The sequence below is a fragment of the Palaemon carinicauda genome, chromosome 1, assembly GCF_036898095.1.
Source record: "Palaemon carinicauda isolate YSFRI2023 chromosome 1, ASM3689809v2, whole genome shotgun sequence".
Classification (NCBI taxonomy): Eukaryota; Metazoa; Arthropoda; class Malacostraca; order Decapoda; family Palaemonidae; genus Palaemon; species Palaemon carinicauda.
The window spans coordinates 210,087,725-210,103,344 of NC_090725.1; the positions used below are offsets into that span (position 1 = coordinate 210,087,725).

The window sequence follows — 15,620 nt, forward strand, 5'->3', positions numbered from 1 at the left end:
CGAGCCATTAGATTTTTAACGAGGGTTAACTACCCTCTCGCTACCTAGCGAGGGGGTAGGGGAGGGGTAGCTAGTTACCCCTCCCCCCTCACACACCGGTGAACTGATTCACTTCGCTTTTGGCTCGGACGGTGGGCAGACGTGTCTGTTCCCGTCCTCACATGGCAGCCATTAATGTTTTGTCTTTACTTAATTACTTACTTTTCTTATACTTGATATATATATAAACATTCTTATGTTTATGTATATATTTGAGTATAGAAATACAGTAAGTTTTCTTTTCAGTGTTTGTGCTGTGTGTGTGTAGTGTACGACAACTTCTCCGTGTAGTTCCAGGCCTCCACGGTGACATTTCATGGGTCGCGATCTCTCCCTTGGTCCTTCGGTCCTTCCTGCGGCTTCCGATTCTCGGGCGCCGTGGGGAATCGTCATCGCTGGACTTTATTTATTAATCTGTTTTCTCCGCTGTTCCTCCTTCCCTACGGGGAAATTGGACTATCAGCGAAGGGAACTTGGGAGTTTAGTTTGACTACGGTCTCTCTCTCTCTCTCTCTCGAGGTCGTTCACGCTTTTATTACTACTACGTATTACGGTAGCTTCCTTCCCGTTGCGGGTTGAGTTGCTTCTCCGTTTATTTTGTCTCAATTATTTTAATGAAATCTAATTGTATTTGTAAACTTTTCAGCTTCTGTGTAGAACGCTTACCTTCGGGGTTCATTCGTTCTTCTATTAGTGAACATTCTTAGATAAATTACATAATTATAATTGTCATAATTGTTATAATTCTGTTTTTATTACAGTTCTCCGCCTTCCCCCCCTTCCCGTGAGTGTCAGTGGGGGAGGAGGGCGCATACCTGGTGTGTAATTATTATGTTCTTTTCCCTCGGGGTTCCTCTTTGGAGTTCCCCCGGGGGAGTGAATGTTAACTAATTATTTATTTTTTTTCAATATTAATCTTACCTGATGATCATGTAGCTGTCAACTCCGTTGCCCGACAGAAATCTACGGTCGGGATACGCCAGCGATCGCTATCCAGGTGGGGGTGTACACAACAGCGCCATCTGTGAGTAGGTACTCAAGTACTTCTTGTCAACAAGAACTCAATTTTTCCTCTGTCGTGCCGCCGGCAAGACCTACTTGGATACGCTGTTGATTCTGGAGTTGTTGTTCACGATTTGGTGATGTATTTGCTCTAGAGTTTAGCCTTCGCTATTCAGGAAGCTTTATCATTAGCTTAGCAAGCTTTTGGAATTAATTTGGATTAATTGTTAACGAACTTTGCTAGATTTTGGAATTCCCCCTTGACTACTTCTAAATTCAAGATGTCTGACCAGTCTCAAGTCCCTAAATACAGGCAGTGTAGTGTTAGGACTTGTGCTAGGAGTCTTCCGAAGGCCTCTTTAGATCCTCACACCGTTTGTTTCAATTGTAGGGGTAAAACCTGTCAATTGGAAGATCGATGTGGGGAATGTGCTGGGCTTTCGGAATTCGATTTTAACGAATTCCTCAAAAATGCACGTAGGTTAGAGAAGGAGAGAATCAGGAGGAGTTCTTCTCGCTCTGTGGACTTTTCCTCTCCCCATGCCCCTCAACCTTTTCCTTCCCCTGTGGTGGTGACTCCCGAACCTGCTACTAGTGCTCAGCCATCCATGGCGGATATGTTGCGTGCCATTCAGGCTCTAGGTGACCGAGTGGAGTCATTGGCTAATGACCGTAATCAGCTCTTGGCAGATGTCAGAGAGCTGAAAGCGAAAAGTGCAGTGGGAAGTGTTAGTGCTAGTGATGTGAAAAGTGTCAGTGTCAGTGTTGCGCATGAGGGTACATCTGTGCGTGCCAGTCGTCCTCCCAGTCCGGGACCTCTTGCAAGCTCCCAAGCCCAGGGGAGAAGCAATGTCGAAGGACCAAAGGGTTCGGCAGGCCTTGATCGGCGCACGGATGTATCCTCAGTGGTTGCGGACGTATCTGTTCAAGATCGTCCCATCCACAAACAGACGAATGAGCCCTTACATTCCTCGTCTGTGGAAGAAGTTTCCAGGAGGAAACGATGGACCAAGGTCTCACGACCGCTCAAACGTAAGGTCCCTTCCGAGCGAGTCCAACGGCCCAGGTGTAGCCACTGGGTCAGTTCGGACTCGCTGCAGTCATCTGATGACTGCACACCTCCCAAGAGAGGTAGAGTGGTTCCACAACAGGCCTCTGCTCCGTCTGTTGTTGCTCCAACCACGGTAGACCCTAAGTGGTCCATGCTGCAGACTATGCAGTCTCAGCTTGCGGCATTCATGCAGGAGTATCATGCTGAGAAGGTTAACACTGCACCTGTTAACCTACAACCCGCCGAGGTTGTGCGCTCAGCAGATACTGCGGCTGCCTGCTCCCACACTCCACCTGTGAGAGCTCCACCACCGATGCGCAGTCCTCCCTGCCAGACGCATGTTCTTGCTGCTGTAGAGCTGCCGGGTTCCAGCACTATGCAGCTTTCTCCGCAACCCATGCGGCATGCGCCGCATACCATACATCATGCTCCGCAACCCACCGCAGCCCCACCCACGCACCAGCACTCTGCCTTTGTTGTTGCCAGCTCGCAGACAGACCAGCAGCGGCATGATGTTGGATCCGCAGCTACGCATGCACCCGTTCTGCCGGATTCAGCCGTTCAGCTTTCTGCTCTACCTTTGCCACTTCCTACTCAGCTTTCGGATGATGGAGTATCGGATGACGAAGCTGCACACTTGGATGAGCCACACTCTGACTTTGAAGGGCCCAAGTCTACGCCTCCCTCCTTAGACTTTCGTAAAGTCCTTGCCTTGTTCAGGGACTTGTATCCTGAGCAGTTTGTGTCTGCAACCCCTCGCTCTCCTCCCTCCGAGTTTGCTCTGGGCATGCAGTCTGCTGCGCCTGCTTTCACCAAGCTTGTTCTCGCATGATCTTCTAAGAGAGCTTTGAGGGTTATGGGAGAGTGGTTGCATTCCAAGAAGCAACTGGGAAAGACTGCATTCATCTTTCCGCCTACCAAGCTTGCTTCCAAGTCGAGCGTCTGGTATGCCACGGGAGAGGAACCTGGCTTGGGAGTTCCTGCCTCTGCCCAGGGCGACTTCTCAAGTCTGGTTGACTCTCCCCGCAGGTTGGCTATGAGACGATCGAAGATCTGCTGGTCCTTTTCCGATATGGATCATCTGTTGAAGGGAGTCTTTCGTGCCTTCGAGATCTTCAACTTCCTCGATTGGTGTTTGGGAGCCTTAAGCAGGAAGACTTCCCCTTCAGATAGGGACTCTGCCATGCTGATCATGTCCAGCATGGACAAAGCCATCCGGGATGGGTCTGGTGAACTTGCGGCTTCGTACGTGTCGGGAGTGCTCAAGAAGAGAGAACATCTTTGCTCCTTCTTATCGGCTGGTATCACTCCTTGCCAGAAGTCAGAGTTGTTGTTTGCTCCTCTCTCCAAGTGTCTGTTTCCGGAGGAGCTGATTAAGGGGATGGCTGCCTCTCTTATCCAGAAGGATACCCATGATCTGATGGCATCTTCTGCACGTAAGGCTAAAACCTTACCTTCCGTGCCTAGACCCTTCCGCCCTGCAGCAGTGGACACTCCTGCAACTCGGTTCATCCCGCCCTTTCGTGGCAGAACCTCCAGCAGAGGAGGTACCCGTGCCGACAGTCACCGTGGCAAATCCAAGAAGGGTTCCAAGTCCGCAAAAGGCAAGTTCTGACTTTCTTCCTCTCCAGACAGCAGTGGGAGCCAGACTCAAGACCTTCTGGCAAGCTTGGGAGAGCAGAGGTGCAGACGCTCAGTCTGTGAAGTGGCTAAGGGAGGGATACAGAATTCCGTTCTGCCGCAGTCCCCCTCTAGCTACATCTCCCATCAACCTCTCTCCCTACTACAAGGAGAAGGACAAGAGGCTAGCGTTGCAACAAGAGGTGTCGCTCTTGCTACAAAAGGAAGCGGTAGTCATAGTCCGGGACCATCAATCCCCGGGCTTCTACAACCGTCTCTTCCTGGTAGCGAAGAAGACAGGAGGTTGGAGACCGGTGCTGGACGTCAGTGCTCTCAATGCTTTTGTCACCAAGCAGACGTTCACGATGGAGACGACGAAGTCGGTCCTAGCAGCGGTCAGGCAGGAGGACTGGATGGTCTCGTTAGACCTGAAAGACGCGTACTTTCACGTCCCCATCCATCCAGACTCCCAGCCTTTCCTAAGGTTCGTCTTTGGAAAGGTTGTGTACCAGTTCCAAGCCCTGTGCTTTGGCCTAAGCACGGCACCTCTTGTGTTTACCAGACTGATGAGGAATATTGCGAAATTCCTTCACTTGGCAGACATCAGAGCCTCCCTCTATTTAGACGACTGGCTTTTAAGAGCTCCAACAAGTCGTTGCTGTCTGGAGAATCTCAGATGGACTATGGATCTGACCAAGGAACTGGGCCTCCTGGTCAATATAGAGAAGTCCCAGCTCGTCCCATCCCAGACCATTGTCTATCTGGGTATGGATCTTCAGAGTCGAGCTTTTCGGGCTTTTCCGTCGGCCCCAAGGATCAATCAAGCCCTAGAATGCATCCAGAGCATGCTGAGAAAGAACCGATGTTCAGTCAAGCAGTGGATGAGTCTAACAGGGACACTTTCATCGCTGGCCCTGTTCATCGAGTTGGGGAGACTCCACCTCCGCCCCCTTCAGTATCATCTAGCTGCTCACTGGATAAAGGACATGACGCTAGAGACGGTCTCAGTTCCTGTTTCCGAAGAGATGAGGTCTACTCTAACGTGGTGGAAGAACAGCATTCTTCTCAAGGAAGGTCTACCATTGGCTGTTCAGACCCCCGACCACCGTCTCTTCTCGGACGCATCGGACACGGGCTGGGGTGCGACACTGGACGGACAGGAATGCTCGGGCACATGGAATCAGGAGCAAAGGACACTTCACATCAATTGCAAGGAGTTGTTGGCGGTTCATCTGGCCTTGATAAACTTCAAGTCCCTCCAGCTAAACAAGGTGGTGGAGGTGAACTCCGACAACACCACAGCCTTGGCTTACATCTCCAAGCAGGGAGGGACTCATTCGAGGAAGTTGTTCGAGATCGCAAGGGACCTCCTCATTTGGTCAAAAGATCGAAAGCTTTCGCTGGTAACGAGGTTCATTCAGGGCGATATGAATGTCATGGCAGATCGCCTCAGCCGGAAGGGTCAGGTCATCCCCACAGAGTGGACCCTTCACAAGAATGTTTGCAGCAGACTATGGGCCCTGTGGGGTCAGCCAACCATAGATCTATTCGCTACATCGATGACCAAGAGGCTCCCGATGTATTGTTCTCCGATTCCAGACCCAGCAGCAGTTCACGTGGATGCCTTTCTGCTGGATTGGTCCCATCTCGACCTGTATGCGTTCCCGCCGTTCAAGATTGTCAACAGGGTACTTCAGAAGTTCGCCTCTCACAAAGGGACACGGCTGACGTTGGTTGCTCCCCTCTGGCCCGCGAGAGAATGGTTCACCGAGGTACTGCAATGGCTAGTCGACGTTCCCAGGACTCTTCCTCTAAGAGTGGACCTTCTGCGTCAACCTCACGTAAAGAAGGTACACCCAAACCTCCACGCTCTTCGTCTGACTGCCTTCAGACTATCGAAAGACTCTCAAGAGCTAGAGGCTTTTCGAAGGAGGCAGCCAGAGCGATTGCCAGAGCAAGGAGGACATCCACTCTCAGAGTCTATCAGTCTAAATGGGAAGTCTTCCGAAGCTGGTGCAAGGCCAATGCAGTTTCCTCAACCAGTACCACTGTAACCCAGATTGCTGACTTCCTGTTACATCTAAGGAACGTAAGATCCCTATCAGCTCCTACGATCAAGGGTTACAGAAGTATGTTGGCAGCGGTATTCCGCCACAGAGGCTTGGATCTTTCCACCAACAAAGATCTACAGGACCTCCTTAGGTCTTTTGAGACCTCAAAGGAACGTCGGTTGTCCACTCCAGGCTGGAATCTAGACGTGGTTTTAAGGTTCCTAATGTCATCAAGATTTGAACCGCTCCAATCAGCCTCTTTTAAGGACCTCACATTAAAAACTCTTTTCCTCGTGTGCTTAGCAACAGCTAAAAGAGTAAGTGAGATCCACGCCTTCAGCAGGAACATAGGTTTTACATCTGAAACGGCTACATGTTCCTTGCAGCTCGGTTTTTTGGCTAAAAACGAGCTTCCTTCCCGTCCTTGGCCTAAGTCGTTCGAGATCCCAAGCCTGTCCAACTTGGTGGGGAACGAACTAGAGAGAGTACTTTGCCCAGTTAGAGCTCTTAGGTACTATTTAAGAAGGTCAAAGCCATTACGAGGACAATCAGAAGCTTTATGGTGTGCTATCAAGAAGCCTTCTCTACCGATGTCTAAGAACGCAGTTTCTTACTACATCAGGCTTCTGATTAGAGAAGCACATTCTCATCTGAAGGAAGAAGACCTTGCTTTGCTGAAGGTAAGGACACATGAAGTGAGAGCTGTTGCTACTTCAGTGGCCTTCAAACAGAACCGTTCTCTGCAGAGTGTTATGGATGCAACCTATTGGAGAAGCAAGTCAGTGTTCGCATCATTCTATCTCAAAGATGTCCAGTCTCTTTACGAGAACTGCTACACCCTGGGACCATTCGTAGCAGCGAGTGCAGTAGTAGGTGAGGGCTCAGCCACTACATTCCCATAATCCCATAACCTTTTTAACCTTTCTCTTGAATACTTTTTATTGTTGTTCTTTTGGTTGTACGGTAGGCTAAGAAGCCTTCCGCATCCTGGTTGATTTGGCGGGTGGTCAAATTCTTTCTTGAGAAGCGCCTAGGTTAGAGGTTGTGATGAGGTCCTTTAGTATGGGTTGCAGCCCTTTATACTTCAGCACCTAGGAGTCGTTCAGCATCCTAAGAGGACCGCTAGGCTCAGTAAGGAAGACGTACTTAAAAAAGGCAGAGTAATACTTCAAGTCGACTTCCTTACCAGGTACTTATTTATTTTATGTTTGTTATTTTGAATAACTGATAAAATGAAATACGGGATACTTAGCTTCTTTGTTAACATGTATGCTGGTCTCCACCCACCACCCTGGGTGTGAATCAGCTACATGATCATCGGGTAAGATTAATATTGAAAAATGTTATTTTCATTAGTAAAATAAATTTTTGAATATACTTACCCGATGATCATGAATTAAAGAACCCGCCCTTCCTCCCCATAGAGAACCAGTGGACCGAGGAGAAAATTGAGTTCTTGTTGACAAGAAGTACTTGAGTACCTACTCACAGATGGCGCTGTTGTGTACACCCCCACCTGGATAGCGATCGCTGGCGTATCCCGACCGTAGATTTCTGTCGGGCAACGGAGTTGACAGCTACATGATCATCGGGTAAGTATATTCAAAAATTTATTTTACTAATGAAAATAACATATTTTCACAGTTAGCTATCTAGTTTTTCGTTTGCCTAATGTGCCAACGAAGCAGAGCTATCCTGTTTGGGCCGGGGGAGTCTGCTGTTGCCGCCTCCTCTCTAGGACTTCGTCATGGGCGTGTTTCCTTCTCCTAGAAGTTCTCCCGTGACAACTGTCAGCTCTTTAGTTCATTTAGAACGCTCAGGAGGTTCGCCTCCATGGGTGGGTAACTTCCCTTCCGAGGGAGGTTCCCTTCCCAGGTATGAGTTTTATTTCCCTTCCCTTGGGGGGAACTTCTCTTACCTTAATAATTCCTGGTTGGTTTTTTCCTGGTCCTCGGGCGGTTATGCTCTTGGTGCTGAGCAACCGCTTTTGTAACCATGCTCAAGGGGCTGAGCGGTTGCAAGGCCGGACCATGGAATTCGTGCGACTATGCTCTTGGTGCTGAGCGTCGCACTTGCAGCTACACTCAAGGGGCTGAGCAGCTGCAGGAGCTCCTCTTCGGAGGGTTGCTCTTTATAGGTCAGCTTGCTGATCCAACGGCCCTAAGGGCCGCCTTCATCAGTTCTTCTTGTCTCTGCTACGAAGTGTTCACCTCTCTCATTCGCGAGAGAGGACACTCATAGAGACTCCTCTTCGGAGGACTCCCCTGCTGTTGTTGCTGATGTTGCTGAAGGGTCAGTTCCCCCCTCCGAACATCCTTTGAGGAGGCAGCCGAGTCCAACGGTCTCTCCTGCGAGTGCCTCTCCCCCTCGGGGGAGTTCAGTAAAAGAGACTCCTCTTCGGAGGACTGATGATGGTGCTCCTGTCCGTGGTCGTCTTCATCTTCAGCCCCGCAGAGGATCCTCCTCGACGAGAACAGACGGTTCGCGATCTCCGACACCTGCCAGACCTTCTTGTCTTCCATCTCTGTTCTTGGACGCAGATGCGCAGTGGGCGCCACTCCACCCCGTTTTCCAACGGGCACCGTTCCCTTCGGGGCAAAGGGCTTATCTCACAATGTGAGTAAGTCCCTTTAGTGCCAGGTTTTTACCTGTGCAACCTCGTTCTCCTGGCACGCAGTAGTTCACGAACGCTCTCCTGCTGTGGACCAGACTTCTGCTGAATCAACACTCCAGCGATCTCCTGTAGCTGAGTCTCGCCGTTGATCTCCTGATTGCCAGCGCTTCTAAGACCTTTTGTGCGGCTACGCGCCATGTGCACCAATGGTCCTAAACGCCCACGATCGCCTGCTCGCCCTTTTCTGATATGCGCAATGCGCGCCAACGTTCGCCCTCGCGCCCACGATCTCCGGATCTGGGCGCAGGCAAGGAGACTATTTCTTCGCTGAACTTCCACGTTCGCCTGCTCACCAGCGCACATCTGCGCCCCCTTTCCTGATGTGCGCAATGCGCGCCAACGTTCACCCACGCGCCCACGATCTCCGGATCTGGGCGCAGGCAAGGAGATTATTCCTTCGCCTCCTCGCCGACGATCTCCTGCGCTCCCTCATAGCTCGCCCACACGCAAGCCATCGCCTTCGCACCATCTCCGGTGTGCACTTCCAGACTTGAATGAGTCTCTGCGCGCCCGCGCACCCACGAGAAGTCTCCTGTGCCCGCCCACGAGCGTTCGCCCTTGCGCGCAACCTCACCATCTGGTTCTGCACCCTCGCTGATATCTTCTGGCCGCGCAACTGCGCGCCAACGATCTCCCCTGTTCTTGCCTCGTCGCGCGCAGTTCAAGAGGTTCCTACGCTAGCGCACAGGCACTCACAGGTTCCTCTGGACTCGCAGCGCCCGTCTGGAGTTTTGCGCGTGGGTGCGCAGTTCCAGTCCCAGCGCTCACGCGCTCGCCAACCCACCAGTGCGCTTCCACATCACAGCCCGCCGCCCAGGAGGCGCTTAAGCTAGCGCACGGGCGCTCACAGGCACCCAAGGGCTCTCCTTGCACGCCAGCGATCTCCTAAGCGCCCACGCGATTCTTCGCCTGCGCGCAAGCGTTTTTCAACGCACCAACGCTTCAGATCGCCGTAGGTCTCCTACGCACCCACGCGTTAACTCTCCTGTACGCGATCGCTCGCCAACGCGCCATCGCTCGCCAACGCGCCATCGCTCGCCAACGCGCCATCGCTCACCAACGCGCCATCGCTCGCCAACGCGCCATCGCTCGCCAACACGCCATCGCTCGCCAAAACGCGCCATCGCTCGTCAACGCGCCATCGCTCGTCAACGCGCCATCGCTCGTCAACGCGCCATCGCTCGTCTACGCGCCATCGCTCGTCAACGCGCCATTGTTCGTCAACGCGCCATTGTTCGTCAACGCGCCATTGTTCGTCAACGCGCCATTGCTCGTCAACGCGCCATCGCTCGCTTATGCGCCATCGGTCTCCCGGCCGCCAGCGCTCGCCCTTACAACCGCCTGCCCACTCGCCCGCGCGCATGCGTACCCACGTTCGGCCGCTCGAACCAACGATTTTACCATCGCGCGAGCGCCAGCGCCATTTCGTCCGCGATTCCCGTCAGGTTTCGCAACACGGGCAACCTGGTGAGTCTTCTGGAGTGCGTACTTCCAGATCATCGCCGTCACGATCTCCACCCCGTAAACGCAGAGCAGCGCACGTGCAGGAGCAGGAAGAAGCTTCAGAGAGGTCTGGGCAGCATTCTTCTCCTTCTTTTCAGGCAGGCTCCATCATCTCTACTCCTCAGGGTCACCCGATCCCCTTCCCTCCAGCGGGAGTCGCTGACACTGCGTCTGTCAGCCGTCAGCAGAGGAGGTACTTCGAGATTATGGGGGAGCCTGGTTTAGCTCTGCCTCTCCACCATTCCGTGGAAGGGCTTACCAGGGAAATTTCTCTCGAGAAACTCTCCGCCCAGCAGGTGACATTCTCGGCTTCGGAGATCTTGAGCCAGGTGAAGGCCGCAAAGTGTGCCATGCAGGCCACTTCGCGGCTGGTCGTCTAGCTTGGATCTCTTGGCATCCTGTTGCGATCCGAGGACTTGTCCAAGGAGAGCACCAGGAAGACCATGGAAACTTTCCTCCTCTCGGGCACGAGCACCATCGATTTCCGGCTCACCAAGTTTCGAACTTGTGGGCAAACTCGATGTTGATGCATTGAGATGCAGTGACCGAGAGGTTCCTCTCGAAAGTCCCAACCGTGCATGTCGGCAAGCTCAGACACTCTTCCATCCTTGAAAATAGCTTGTTTGAGCCCAAGGACGTGGGACGGACAGCTGAGAGGTGAAGGAAATCGAATCGCGATTCGCCCCTCCAAAAGGCGCTTACATCCAGACCCTACACGCCTCCTGCGCCTCAACAACAACAGCCTCGTCAGCCCAGGACATCGGAACCGGCTCCGGCAGCAAAGACAAAGGTGTCTAAACAGCAGCCCCCCTCCTGTCAGGGACAAGAAGGACGGGAAGTCCTCCTGGGGAGGCAATAATCTTAGAGGGAGCGGCCGAGGCCGCAAACGCTAGGATTGGCAACCCCCCCTGCCCCCCAGTGGGGGGATGCCTAAAGTTACGCGTTCAGGTGGCAGCAACTCGGGGCCGATTCCTGCACGATCTCCGTGATCAGCCAAGGATATCGCGTCCCGTTCATAACATCTCTACCTCCCCTGACAGCGAACCCAGTGTCGCTGAGCTCCTATGCCGTGGGATCGGCAAAGGGGCTAGCCCTTCGGGCAGAATTCGACACCATGCTCGAGAAAGATGCTCTCCATAAGGTCGTCGACGGCTCCCCCCGGCTTCTTCAGTCGACTCTTTCTTGTAAAGAAGGCATCTGAAGGCTGGAGACCCGTCATCAGCTCTGAGCAAGTTTGTCGAACAAACTTCGTTCAGCGTGGAACAGCAGAGTCGATCAGAATTGTAGTGAGACCACAAGACTTCAGGTGCACACTGGATCTGAAGGACGGGTACTTCCAGATCCCAATTCATCCGTCTTCCAGGAAGTACTTAAAATTCAGCCTAGACAACAAGGTCTACCAGCTCAAGGTGCTGTGTTTCGATCTCTCCAGAGCACCGCAGGTGTTCACCAGAATGTTCACCCTGACATTTTCTTGGCCACACAGGATCGGCATCCGTCCCCTTCGCTATCTGGATGACTGGCTAACCCCGGCAGTCTCGGAATCGACCCTTCTTCGACACTGAGACAAGTCTCTGGGACTTTGCCAAGATCTAGGGATCATGGTAAATCTCGAGAAGTCTTCTCTGCTTCCATCCCAACAACTGGGATATTTAGGCATGGTATTAGACACCGATCTCCACCATCAGACAACAGGATAGCAAGGCTGAGGAGAGTCGCAGAACCTTTCCTCAGACGAGGAGAGCTTCCAGCCCAATCTTGGTTACGTCTCCTAGGTCACCTTTCCTCCCTGACCCGTCTAGTTCCAAACGGCCGCCTCAGGATGAGATCCCTGCAATGGCGGCTCAAGTCCCGGTGGAACCAAGGCTATGATTCCCCGGACACTCTGGTCCCTATGGGACCTGCGGAACGAATGGACCCGCTGTGGTGGTTGACCTACGGGAACCTTTGGAAGGGAGTGGATCTTCTCGTCCTTCCCCTGCATTTGATGCTGTTCTCGTACGCGTCAAAAGAAGGGGGGGGGGGCACGTTCTGAACCAAAGGATCTCAGGCCTATGGTCAGAATCAGAAAGGTACCTCCACATCAATCTGCTAGGAATGAAGGCCGTATATCTGGCCCTTCAACAGTTCTATCAAACCCTGGCGGGTCACTCCGTGAGCGACAACACTGCTGTAGTGGCTTATTTCAACAAGCAGAGAGGTACCTTTTCATAACAACTGTGACGGACCGAGAGAGGGTTGAGAACTCAAAGGCAGGATGCAATCAACTGAGTTGTTTATTAAGGAACACTCTCCTTTATATACAAAACCTCAAGGCAACAGGACATAACCTGTTCGAGAGACAGACAATGTTACAAAGCAAAACCGGAGACATGATCATTCAGGTTCTTTTTAGTGCGAGGGAAGAGCGCAGATACAAGCATAATATATACAAAATAATTATGTACAATTGTGTGACACACGGTTGGTACATGGCTCCCCCCCTAAAAATGACATACTGTACATGTTAAATAGGGCGCCTTGATCTAGAGAGGCGAACTGTAGGCGGGTCATCTGGCAGAAGATAAGCAGGTTTTAGACAATCAATGGAGACCCAGTCTTCTTTGCCCCGAATGTTTAGTAGGAATGCTTTCGGACTGCGTCGGATCACAAGGAAAGGGCCCGTGTAAGGGGGCGTTAGTGGTGGCTTGCTAGTGTCGTTGCGCAGGAAGACGTGCGTTGCAGAGTGCAAGTCCGTTGGTATGTGATGCTTCGCTGAGGGCTTGTAAGTCTGGCGGCACGGAGAAAATTTTCCCACGACGTGACGTATGCGCTGGAGATCGTCGGAGGAGGTTGTAGAAGGAAAAAATTCGGCAGGGACGACCAACGGGTCGCCATACACCATTTCAGCTGCCGAGACGTCGAGGGCGTCTTTAGGAGTGGTCCTTAGTCCCAGGAGGACCCAGGGAAGCTGAGTAAACCAGTTGGAATCCTTGCAGCGGGACATCAAAGCTGCTTTGAGGGTGCGATGAAAACGTTCAACCATTCCATTGGCAGCGGGGTTGTAGGCCGTTGTCTGATGTAGGGTGATGCCCAGGAGATTCGCTAATGACGTCCACAATTGAGAGGTGAAAGTGGTTCCCCTCTCAGAAGTAATATGCTCAGGGATACCGAATCTTGAAATCCATCCAGAGAGTAAGGCAGATGTACATGAGGCGGACGTTGCAGTTTCCATGGGAATGGCTTCAGGCCAACGAGTGGAGCGGTCGATGACGGTAAACAGGTAACGATGTCCTTGTGATGTGGGTAGGGGGCCTACAACGTCGACGTGAATGTGTGCGAAACGACGCTGAGGTTGAGGAAAGGTGCCCACTCCTGAATCCGTGTGTCGATGTACTTTGGAAGTTTGGCAAGAAGTACAGGCGCGGACCCAATCCTTAGCATCCTTAGAAATGCCGTGCCAAATGAACTTTGCCTTCAGCAGCTGTGCAGTAGAACGGCACGAGGGATGTGAAAGGCCGTGAATGAAATCAAACACCTGTCGGCGCATGGGAGCAGGAATCCAAGGTCGCGGTCTACCAGTACTGACGTCACAGAGGAGGGTGGTGTTGGAGTCTTCGAGGGGAAAGTCTTCCCAACGGAGGGACGTGCAGGATGTCCTACAAGCTTGATACTCTGGATCCTGTCGTTGGGCTTCAGCCAGGGCGTTGTAATCCAATCCCAGTTGAACGGCAGCCAACGTGTTTCTTGACAGGGCATCGGCAACGGGATTCATTTTCCCGGGGACGTATTGGAGGGTGCAATTGTATTCAGCCATGGCGGAGAGATGTCGGCGTTGACGGGCGGACCAGGCGTCAGACTGTCGAGTGAAGGCGTGCACCAGAGGCATGTGGTCTGTGCGAATGACGAAGGGCGTACCTTCTAAGAAATGGTGAAAGTGACGGACAGCCAAGTGCACCGCCAGCAATTCTCGATCGAAGGTAGAATAACCCGATTCTGCCTTGGACAGTTTTCTGCTGAAGAAGGCCAATGGGCGGGGCGAGCCTTTGACCACCTGCTCGAGTACTGCACCAATAGCGACGTCGCTGGCATCGGTGTAGAGAAGGAGAGGGGCGTGTGGGATAGGAAAAGTGAGAGCCGCAGCAGTTGATAGGGCCTTCTTTGCATTGCAGAAGGCTGCTTCTTGAAGGGGACCCCACTTCAGGTCCTTTGGCTTGCCCTTGAGGGAGGCGTAGAGGGGAGCAAGAGTGGCGGCAATGGCTGGCAGAAAACGGTGATAATAGTTGATCATGCCCAAGAATTCCTGCAGAGCTTTGACGGTCGAGGGCACGGGGAAGTTCTGAACGGCTGCTACCTTCTCAGGGAGGGGATGGACTCCTTCAGGAGTGATACGGTGCCCTAAGAACGACACTTCGTTGGCGCCAAAGGTACACTTGTTGTACCGGACTACAAGGCCATTTTGTTGCAGGCGGTCGAGCACGATGCGCAGGTGATGGAGGTGTTCCTCTTTTGAGGAGGAGAACACAAGTATGTCGTCCACATAACATACACAGAAAGGGAGGTCCCCTAAGATGTCATCCATGAGACGTTGAAACGTTGCCCCAGCATTACGAAGGCCAAAACAGGAGTAATTGAAGGTATATGTACCAAACGGAGTGGTGATGGCGGTCTTGGGGATGTCTTCTGGGTTCATAGGCACCTGATAATACCCCTTCAGGAGGTCGAGCGTAGAGAAAACCTTCACTTTGTGCAGGTAGGAGGTCACGTCGGCAATGTTTGGGAGGGGGTAGTGATCCGGTTCTGTTTGCATGTTCAGGCGCCTGTAATCCCCGCACGGACGGAGGGAGCCGTCTTTCTTCAGAACGATGTGTAAGGGTGACGACCATGGGCTGGAGGCCTTTTGGCAAAGGCCCATTTCCTCCATTTTGGCGAACGTCTGTTTGGCGTCTGCCAATCGTTCCGGTGCCAGATGTCTGAATTTTGCGAAGACTGGGGGTCCCATCGTCTTGATATGGTGATAAATACCGTGCTTGGCAGGAACCGTGGGCGTTTGGCAAAGTTCTGGACGGAAAACTTCCGGGTACGACGTGAGGAGGTGGGGGTAGGCATCCGTGGGTGCGCTGATGTGGAGAGCGAGGTTAGAGGGGGCGGGTTGAAGAGGTGTCGACAAGTACGAGTCTGCGTTGACCAATCATCGGTGGGCGACATCGACCAGAAGGTGGAAATGAGAGAGGAAATCCGCACCGAGGATTGGCATTGTGACGTCAGCAATGAGAAACTTCCAATTGAATTTACCATTTCCGAACGATAATGTGAGGTTCTCGTAACCGTAGGTGGGTATCGCAGATCCGTTGGCAGCTACCAAGCGGACGTCGGCAGATGTAGACAGACTACGTCGTGCCTTGAAGAGTTTCCTTGGCAAAAGAGAACGACAAGGACAAGCACCCGTGTCTACCAAAAATCGCACGCCCGTTCCTGCATCCTGTAAAAAGAAAAGATTAGAAACATGGGAGGCCACCGCCACAAGCGATGGCCTACTTACACGTTTTTTGGCCACTGACAATCCTTGGCACATTTCTTCGCGGTTGCCCCGAATCTGAAGTGGTAGTAGCAAAACTGCGGCGGATGGGAGGTAGTAAGTGGCTGTAGAAGTCGTTCGTTGGGGCGCGAGCGATTGGTGGGTGGTGGGCGGCTTTGTCGC

At 52.5% G+C, this 15,620-nt stretch overlaps 1 protein-coding gene across 3 annotated transcripts in view; it reads left to right on the top strand.

Annotated features, from left to right (window-relative positions):
* The window catches only part of LOC137653734 (N-methyl-L-tryptophan oxidase-like), a 334,229-nt gene that overhangs the window by 194,308 nt on the left and 124,301 nt on the right, over nucleotides 1-15,620 (top strand). The gene's annotated exons all lie outside the window — the stretch shown is intronic.